The sequence below is a fragment of the Aptenodytes forsteri genome, unplaced genomic scaffold (assembly GCF_000699145.1).
Source record: "Aptenodytes forsteri isolate BGI_AS27 unplaced genomic scaffold, ASM69914v1 Scaffold136, whole genome shotgun sequence".
Classification (NCBI taxonomy): domain Eukaryota; kingdom Metazoa; phylum Chordata; class Aves; order Sphenisciformes; family Spheniscidae; genus Aptenodytes; species Aptenodytes forsteri.
In genome coordinates this window covers 2612096-2622312 of record NW_008796111.1, presented here as the reverse complement: position 1 = coordinate 2622312, position 10217 = coordinate 2612096, and positions in this window count along the sequence as shown.

Here is a 10217-nt window from a genome sequence, read left to right as displayed (position 1 = left end):
GAAGGTTTAGGAAGGGGAATTTTACACCCCGCCTCCCCCCCCCCCCCCCAGTCACCAGACGGGAACATGGCCATAGCAGTGGGATAATGGCCGTTTCAAATCCAGCTGCAGTTGAATTACCTAATGAAAACTTGTTGTGCTATTATTTGACCCAAGCAGCCTTCTCGGTACAAAGATCACCCAAGACAGAACAACGTGTGCATCTTAGATGAGAGAGCGCCTTGTAAATAAGCAGCCCTGCTATCTGTCCCGTTACTGTACTAATTAGAAGGCCTGGGTTTCTGATAGTGTAAGCACTTTTTTTTTATTAATAAAAAGGTCATAATATGGTATCCAACCTGCTTTAGGCGCTGCTGTCTGCTCCATTCTGTTTATACTTAAATAATGGCGTAGAAAGCAAATCCTGAAGTTCACAAAAGTATAATATGTGGAATCATGTCTTGGCACTTGGAGATAATTAGTTGCAGAAAACAGCATCAGCCAGTCTGTGTGTTAATTGAGCCTGAAATTTTAAACCTGTAATTGGCGAGCCTGATGGAGAGTCATAAAATTCACTGTAGGTACCTCAGTACAAAAATAATTGTCTTACAGAAGTGCAACACAAACCTGTTTGGCACGTTCCTTCCCCCAGAAAACTGCAGTAGGAGGGAAACTTCTCCCCTGTAGAGGCCCTGGGAGAAACAGTGATTTCTATCCCTGCAAGCCAAGTGCAACAGGTTGGAATATTTCCATTTTGGGGAGTGGAATTCATCTGTCTAAATTCTTCTAAAGCTCATGAATTTCAGCAGTTTGGATACAGTGTGTGCTCGTCTCTGCTTGTTGTCCTGGAAGTGTGGATGCTGGGAGGCCGGTGCCTGATTATCACCGAGATGTGGATTTCCGAGCCAAGCAGAAGCTCGCTCCGAGTTTTGAATGTGAGGAACAGAAACCGGGAGATCGCTTCTAACTAAAAAGCCATTCTCACAATACAGCATTTTGGTAGCTCGGTTACTGGACATTATTATTTTTCTTTTCTACCCGTAGTTAAAAGGGATGGGTGACAAAAAGCAGTTTAGTTGCAGGATGAGCGACCTTGGTTTTTTTTATCATTGGAGTTTGTTGCAGCTTTTAAAACAGCTCAGGTCTTTAAGGCAAACAGCAAGGACCATGATCCCTGAAGAGCGGTTGGCTCTCACCTCTTCTAGAGCATCTTCTAGAACTGCATTGCTCCTGATACTGGTTTCTGCAAGGCAAGCGCCTCTGCAGAATCAGTAGCGGCCAAATTTAAGAGAGAGTAAAGAAAACTAATCTGCGTGCAGAAACAACAGTGCTGCTTTTAGTGGCTCAGGTTGTATGTCTTAGAGCTGCATCGTTCCAGCATTGTTGTTTATAGCGCAATGATACATTAATCTCGCCTAATACTGCAGGAAAAGCGCGTTGCCTCACCCTGGTTGGTATCATCTCGGTATCCCTTACCCTAATCAGGACACGTGGTCTTCTGTTGCATCCCTGATGTGAAGAAATTCCATTTTATTTTCTTGTGTGCAAACCCCACCTACTGTGCTTGTGGCACTTGCAAGTGCTAAAGGTTACAAAATCCATCTTTACGCTAAGAAAGCAACTTAATTAATGTGAAAGTTTCTCTCGTGAAGGGAACCCGCAGCAGATATGCAGTGCATATTGCAGCCGGCTCCCCTCTTCCCTCCCAGCACCCCTCCCCAAACCACTTTAATTTCTCTGCCGATATTGGACAAATGTAACAGGCTGACTTTTTAATTTTCTACTCCCAGGTCTCCCTTGTCCCCTCATGCATTTTTCATCACAGCTCATGGCTCCCTCCCTGCCTGCCCTGTGAACAATATTGATCGACTGATTAAGCCATCAAGCCATGGCAAACAACTTTAATTTTCTAACCAAAGCCTTTTAGTTCTCTTCCCTTTCTTGTATATTTGTTACCTTCTTACGAAGTTTTTAATGTCTACTTGGAAACAAATACATTTTTTGTATTAGTCCCTGGGTTAATTGGGAGCTACGCACCACCGAAAGCAATCCACATCAAAATATTAACCCATAAAATATAAAAAGAGCGGGAAGTGCTAGGTACGGTCCCCTCTTTCAAAGCCAGAATCGTTCCTGCCCAAGCTTTTGGAGAAGGGCTTAACGACGACTTACGGTGCTTGCCTTTTCTCTGTGGTCTCTCCCAATAGCCTTAAATTTTACTGAGCAGAGAGGAAGCCCTCCGCAGCGGTACAGCACCCCTCGTCATACCTACAGCACTCGGGCTCTGGGTACCAGGCTGTGCTTCCGCAAGTTCTTGGACCACAAATTAACGTTCCCAGCTTAAACCCACCGAAGGCTCATCAGGTTTCATACGTACCGCTGCCTGCATGCTCTGAAAGCCCTAAGAGTTCCTGCAAGTATACGTGAGACACGGTTTGTCTTGTAGAACATTTTTAAGCGATGATAAAGTGCAAGGAGATTCACCTGACCTGAATCCCCGGGCTGGCACGTGGGTAAAAGCGTCTTTCTTGCAGACTCGGTACCTGTGGTTTCAGTGAGGCTCGTCAGAATCGCGCTGTGGGTTTGCAAATTGCTTTTCAAGGTAAAAATGCAGCTTAAATATCAGGATATTTGTCTCTCGCTGGAAGCCTTCGAGCTCTGCATTGTGCAGTGATGCTGCTGTCCTGCCTTAGGTGCTGGTCCTTCAGGTAGCACTGAGCTGTGAGAGCACAAATGGTGAACTGCAGCATGTTGTCAAGGATCCTCATTTCGAGCGCTGGCTGGACTGCTTGTTCTGATGTCTCCAGATCTGTGGATTACGAAGATGAGCAAAACCTTCCGAAGGAACCGGGCCGCTGCCGATGGAGGGTTTGCGTAAAGGCAGTGCCAGGCCCAGGCGTCTTTACACCCCTCTAACTGCCCTGTGACTAGTCTTTCTACTAGTATTTAGCTGGGAATCCATTGCCTCTTGCTCTGTACCAATACACGCAAAGAGCCGAGCCCCTGGAGGCGGCAGACGTGGCTCCCCGTGCTCACAGCAAGGTGGTTAAGCGGGAGGCTCGGTTGTCTGATTCAATAGCTGTCACCCACCGCTGCATGGAAACCTGAAATATTTCTATTGCCGTCCGCACCTCTGCCCGTGTGACCTCAGTACAGATTCATGCTATGGATTTAGTTCAAATACATGCACTAGGGTGACAGGTCAACCTCAAAGCTGGCGCTCAGGGCAGGTTTCATCAGTGAATTTAGCTCCTTAATCCATGTCCCGGTCTCCCTCCCCCGGCTCCACGTGGGAGCTGGCTCCTCTATCAGGTTTGAACCTCGCAGCCCGTGCCGCAGTCTCCAGTTCCCCTGGTTTATCACAAAGGCACCATTGCTAGGCGGGGCTTTTGTTCTCCTAAACTCACCTGGTGTCCTTCAGAAGAGGAGATTTTTCTGCAAGTAAACGGGGGAAGTGACCGGCTTTCCGTACGTCAGAAGTAGGCTGTTTTGCCTGTGGTCATTCGCTTGTCGGAAGCAGCCGGGGCACGGATGGCGACGGGTGTTTTGTGAGCACCAGCCCCAAAACAAAGCTGGCTTGGAGTCGCTGGGGTTTGTGTCACCTCTCTTGCTTTGAGGGACTCTGATTTCATTATCAGATAATTAGTTCCTATACAGACGTGTATGTGTCATGAACTTGTTAGAATTTTTGAGGTTGTCTCTTTTCCTCCCCTTTTAAAACCAAGCGATCAAAAAAAAAAAAGAGACGTCTCCAGATGTGCTCCTTGTTAACACGAGGAGAGCGCCGAACCCTCCGGGAGGTCAGGGGTGTATGCCTTTGCAACAACCGGGGTTGTTTTTATCATCTGGCATCTTATCCTCTGCAAAGCTCAACAGTGGCACTGATACCTGACTACCAGGTTTGTGTGGTAAAAATGAAAGGGGATTTAAAAAAAAATATAATGAAGTATGGCATAGGAACGTAAATGGTCTTTTGTTGTACTTTGAATTGTGAGAACCCAGGGACAGCTGAGCATTTCTCATTCTGTTTACTTTTTTATGTTAATAAGGAGGCTAATTTAAAATGAGAGTCCTTGTAGTCGGTAATAGAGGGGTTTGTGCCGATCAAAAAGCTGCTCTGAAAACCAGAGGGCTGGGATCAAGGACGGAGATGTTTTGTTATTCAGGTGCTGAGACGAGTCATTCTGGGTTTAAAGATGCCTGCGTGCACCACGCTCGGGTCTCTCGTTGTTCAACATCTCCAACAAGTTCCTGCAAATCAGCTGAGGAATATTTCCAGAAAACGATGAATATGTGAAAAATGTTAATGGTGAGATAATTTTGAATTCATGAGAACAAATATTTGCATCGAGAATGTGATTATAAGAGTTACACTCATGAAACGGTAACGCAGGCTGGGATTTATGTACCCAATTACAATTAACCCACGGTACCAACATTTCAGCTATTGAGTTTTCACACGCAGCTCCTCATTCGGCATCCGCAGGTGAAGAGTTATTAGCAGGAAATTTCACCGTAGCCTTGGTATAAAAATAAAATTGATAGCGGGGAGAAGCAGCCTGTGCTTGTGCAGCGCTGCCGTGCCCTTGTCTCTCACCAGCTGCACTTCCTGCATGCATTTTGCTTTTATAAAGGTATTTTTAGCCCTTTCTCTTTCCTTATAGCCTCGCTACTCTTGACGATCCCTCTTTAAAATGCTGCGAAGAAAGCAGGAGCCTTTTTTTTTTTTAAAGGTGCTGAAGTCCCATCAGCCAGGGCTCAGGGATGACAATGGGGCTGTGGCTTCCCCTCTGTTCAGAACGATCTATAGAGCAGCTACAGGGAGAGGTGACCTGTGGGCACTGTCCATTTTCTGCTAGATAAAAAAAGTCAGCCAGTCGTCGGTTCCTATAGCTGAAGAGGCTGGAACCTGCCGGGGGACCTGAAGGAAAGTGAAATGTCAGATGAGAATGGCAACTCGGGGAACCTCTGCCGAGGGGCTGGTTCTTGTCTGCATCCCGCTGGAGGGAATAAAGCTGGTCCCCGGGTGGGGATGAAAGAGCCTGTCCAGCCCCTGGGGTGGGGGTCAGGGTGAGCCGGAGGCGGGTGAGGTCTCAAAATGCTGGATTTGAGCAAGAATCGCTAAAACAGGACCTTAAGAGGAGGCTTCGTTACGTTTTGTTTTCTTTCTCTGAGTTTTTACCCAGCTCTTGTATAAATCCTGCTCTCGTGATAAATTCTTCCTGAGCCAAGAGGTGACTCTGTTCTGATGAAACACTCACGCACTTCCAAAACCCTTCTTCCTAAATTTCCCAAAACCTGCTTTTCTGACTCAGACGTGCCCCCAGCTAAGGGAAGGGAGAGAAACCGTACCGGTCCTTCACGCAAAGGTCTGTTCTGCTCAGGCGCCGTGTGAATTCACCTCTTGAGTTTTGGATGACAGTTCCCCCTCTGTAACTACAGAGAGGAGTGATTGACGCTGATGTACGATGTGCTCACGATCTTACCCTCCCACTCAATTTAATTTCCACCACTGCACATGGTTTTTGAGGCAACAGCCATGGAAGATTACAGTCAAATTAGATTCTTTGTATTAAATATTTTTCTCCTACTGAAAAACATGAGGAAATTAAACCGAGAGTATTTAACAAAACATGCCAAAAAGTAAAGCTGCTAAGCTCTTACGATTTTTCTTTTTGTTTTTACTGTGCGCCTCACTATACCCGCATAATTACAGACATCCATGAAATTAAAAATTGCAAATTGCTGATGTAAGAGAGTGGAGAAGCTGCGCTATGAAACATTTAAAATTACTGCCATGTGACGTTTTTTCCCATCCTTAAAGGAGCAGTGGGTGATCAGTAAGGAAGAAAAGTCCTGTTCAAACTCTGCTGACAACCGTGTTAATTGTATCGGGAAATCAGAGGGGATCTCTCAGGTGTCACTGCAGCTGACACCAGCAGAGTTTGCAAGTGTGCGGGGGATACTGCCCTCTGCAAGAAAGAAACTCCTACGCTTGCTCAAGAGGTCACTGCAGCTGACACCAGCAGAGTTTGCACGTGTGCAGGGGATTCTTGCAGAGGGCAGTAAGAAACTCCTACACTTGCTCAAGAGACTGTAAAACTTTACCTTTTCTTTGTAAATTTAGCTCTAATCCTCGGGCATAGCCCCGTGTTTGACATCTCAGTTTCCAAACCAATTTGTGTGCTGCTCTTAATAATCCTCTTTTTGGTTGTTTTGCTGTTAATGGGCTGTTACAAAATTCAACAGAAAGGTTAGTATTTTTTTTTCATCTAAGAACGTTTTTAAAGGGTTTTCTTGGGGATGGGGGAAGGGGGGTGGCTCACCACTACTCAAAAAGCAGTCAAACCCGCGCCTTTTCCTAGCAGGCTCCGGACTAGAAAAGAGCTGAGTTATCTCTTTTTTAATACAAGCCACCTTATAGCACAAGGTAGAGGAATTGATACGCCCTCACCCAGGTTATCAGAAGCGTTGAAAATATTTACCGTTAAATAGTGGTGATATAAACAAAAAGTAACACCTCCAGCCGTTGAGATTAGAAGTGGATTTACTTTATTTTTCCCAAGCAGAGTGCCGTGAGAGCTCTGCGCAAGCACTGTGTGACAACCGCTTGGTAGAGACGCGGCATGGAAAAAGTAGAGCTTTTAAAGGGCACTCACAAGGCAAAGTAATTAAATCAAAAACCCCCAGAAACAGAAACAAAAGGGCTCCCACCTCTAAGTCAGTGATTTGTAAGGTGCGTTTTAAATTGGTGCTGCCAACCAAAACTTTCTCTTGAAAGGCTGTTAGCACAGCGTAACGTGCTCTTGGTCTATTTTAATGCCATTTTAATTCCGTTGTTTTACCAGCTTTAGATGAAGCTGTTCCTTTCTAGGCTCCTATTGCAAAGAAATAACTTACACCTTCAGATACCTGGCATTTTGTCCTCTTCTCCCGTTATTTTCAGGAAGCTGCAAAAAATAGGGTTTATTCGCTATTCTTTCTTGCTGCACCCAAGGCCCTCAGTGCTGAGAAGAGTCTCCTGGCTTGTAGCATTCTTCAACGTGAGTTCAGAAGTGGGTTTTGGCACACGGGCTCCACTCCGTCCTCCAAGTTCGTGCTTAGATTTCGGCAGCTTTCCCCCTGTGCTCAGTGTCTGTAGGATGAGAATGATGTCCCGATTTTCATTACAACAGGCAATGCTGGTTTTTTATTGGCCATGGAAAATCAGATTTCTTTAACATGTAAATTTTGAAAATAGTTATATTTTTATCTTTCATCCCTGAGGTATCGCAGACTTTACAAACCCTTTTTAATCTTGGAGTGATTGATGTCAACGGGAGTTTTCCACTGGCTTTGATAGATCTTGGCCTGGTCCCAGGGTGCAGCAATGCAACGATCTCTGGGAGGGAATGCAGCAGCTGTTAAACCTCATGAGGGGATGCTCTAGGACAAGCCGAGATGCTTTATCAGGCTGAATAAAATAGAGGTAGCTTGTGGGTAAGGCATCTGCGAGCCCCTGAAGCAGTAAGAGGTCGGAGATGGGTCTGGGCAAAGAGCCTGGATTTAATGACACCTCCAAGCGTGTCATCTGCGGTCTCTGCCCGAGCACGGGACGTGCCGGAGGACCGAGGTTCAGCAGAAGGGGGGTGTGCCTCGGACCTCTGGGACGGCGCAGGGCACAGGGACGCTGCCGAGGTGGCATGCTCTGAGGGGTGTCCGTGGGGTCTGGGATTAGGGATGCAGGATGAGAAGGGGTGAACCGTTTGATGCTCACCTCACAGTTGCATTGCGTGGGAAGAGGAAATGAAGCCTGGTATTGCTGGGGAAGAAAGAGAGGCAAGGGGGGTCCAGACCTCAAGAAGAGGGATGGGGCGGGGGGTGTCACTCCATGGGGAGACCCGACAGCCCTCGCGTTGCCCCATGTGCAGCACTGGGGCAGGGGAGGTGTCAGGACCCCAGTACAGGCTAGGGGTGCGCTGGACTGTCCTCTTTTCCAACCACTGCTTGTAGGAAGGTGTTTCTCCCACCAGGATTTAATTATATCCCATTAAGTGTCTGCACATTGTGTTTCCACAGCTAGTTAAAGAAACGGTGCCACGGTGTGTGGGGCATGTACTTGTAGTTGCTCAGGGACCGGCTCATAGAAATATCCTAATATGTGGTATAATATAGACATAAATCACATCACTTTTTTGTAACGTGCTTGATCAATCTGTGCTACAGATCCCCCCGCTCCCCCCATTCATAATGATCCGTCCGTCTGCGGTGCAAGATTAATAGTAGCCAGTTGGAGAACATTAAGACGACGTTATCTGGAAAGAGAGCAAACACCATTTGAATGAAGGATTGTAATGGGATTGACATTCCCAGTTTCTGTGGGAAAAGGTGACTGACCGCTTGTGCCCGTGGAAAAGCCCCTGATGCATAGATTGGCATTAAACCTGGCCCGCAGCAAGGCGTGGGTACTTGTGTTTTGCTCAGAGAGATGGTGGTTCAGCCTCGGGGCCAGGACGGCGCTGAAGGGGCCAGACGGTGGCACAGCTCCATGAAATGCTGAAGATTATCAAGCGCATCACCCAAGGGCCTCTGAACACCGAGATACCAGACGTGTGGGACTAACAGGTACCTTCCCACACACAGCCCTGCGTGAAGAGCTGGTAGATTTTCTTTTAAAGATCTAAAAGCCAAGGGGTGAGACCCAAGAGACGCTTTAAAAACACCATCCTCCTTTCACGCACTTTCAAGCAGCTCAGCGCAAGAAGCAGCTGAACGTCCTCTCCTCTCCTTAGCTCCCTCTTCATTTCCCAGCTCTGCTTTGAGGTCCTCTGCACAAAGGTAACTCCACGACATGCAGATGTCCTCTACTCGTCCTGCTCTGAACTGTTCGGTCGCAGCTTTTTCTCCCGAGCTCGGAGCTAAAAATACTTTAAAGGTAAACCCTGGGGTGGCTCTTTCCCACCGATTCACTCTCCTCCTGCCTCCTCCTTCCCAGGCAATTTCCCCCGCAGCCAAGCTGGCTCTTTTATCCCAGTGGAAACTCGGTATTGATCTCGCCACTTTACAAAGGGAGGGAAAACACGGCCCCTTTCATCTTCTCCTTGCATAGACTGATCCCCTTGTCCGGTTTGCGTTTGATGATGGGAGGATTTTAATCCAGAAGGATTGGAAATCTTTACCTGATCAAAGAGTCCCCCTGCACGGCAAGGGCTTCAGACGGGGGCTGCGGCTGCAGCAAGCAGGTGGAAAAATAGGGAAGCAAAAGGGATGCCCGGCTCGGAACCGGTCTCAGGTGTTTCTGGGGATGTAATTGCAAAATGAGCTCAGCCAAGCATCGTGTGGCATAAACCCTCGCGTGGGACAGCTGCTGCCACCTCCTCAAATGAAACCCAAACTCTTGTGTGTTTGTTTTAATCCCGCCCCCCCCACCACCACCACCTTCCACTTCTTCATTAACTCAGTCATTTTTGAGCATGAACACCCAAGCTGTAAATCTGGGGCCATTTAGCAGGTGAGGTGAACTGTGAAAAGCAGATTTGCACAATTTGCAGATTGCTTGTTGAGGTGAGAGCTAATGCTGCTGACTCACAAGCTGATCTGATGCTGTTGGCAATCCCTCCCCAGTCTCCAGCTATTTCTATCTCAGCCCTTCACCCCTCTCAGGTTTTGGCAGCATCCAAAGTTTATTCCAAGAACAGAAGTTTTCTGGATCCAGCAAAACCCCCTGTTTTTCCCCAAACAGTGCAAATACACCATTGTCTCTTCCAGACCCTGGCCCCAAAGCTGCATTTAAGTGGTCTCAGCTTAGACTAGCAATTAGTATTCAGGCAGGAGAGCCGGCTGCTGGCGGGAGCTGGAGGGATGCCTCAGCTCGATCTTTATTCATAATCCGAAAGGCGTGTTTGCTCTCCGGGTTTGGGTTGCTGCAGTGCTGGAAGAGCCGGCTCCGGCTGAGCCGCAGAGGACCTCTCGGGCGCTCCAAGGTTCTGCTGGTTTTTAGCATTTCGGGATCATTTCTGAGCTCAGGCTCTCGCCGAGCCCAGGAGGGGCAGAAAACCCTCCCGGCTCAGGGCTGGTGCCGGCAGTGCCCACCCAGGGCAAACCTGGCCAGCGCCGGCTGGCTGAGCGGCAGCGGGCACCTCCCTTCATGTCTGCTTGGTTTTCTCTCCCCATCACAGCCACCTCTCGTCGGTCCTCATCTCCTCTGCACGCTGCCATAAAACCGCCTCCAGGTACAAGCTTTGGGTGGTTTCCCATCG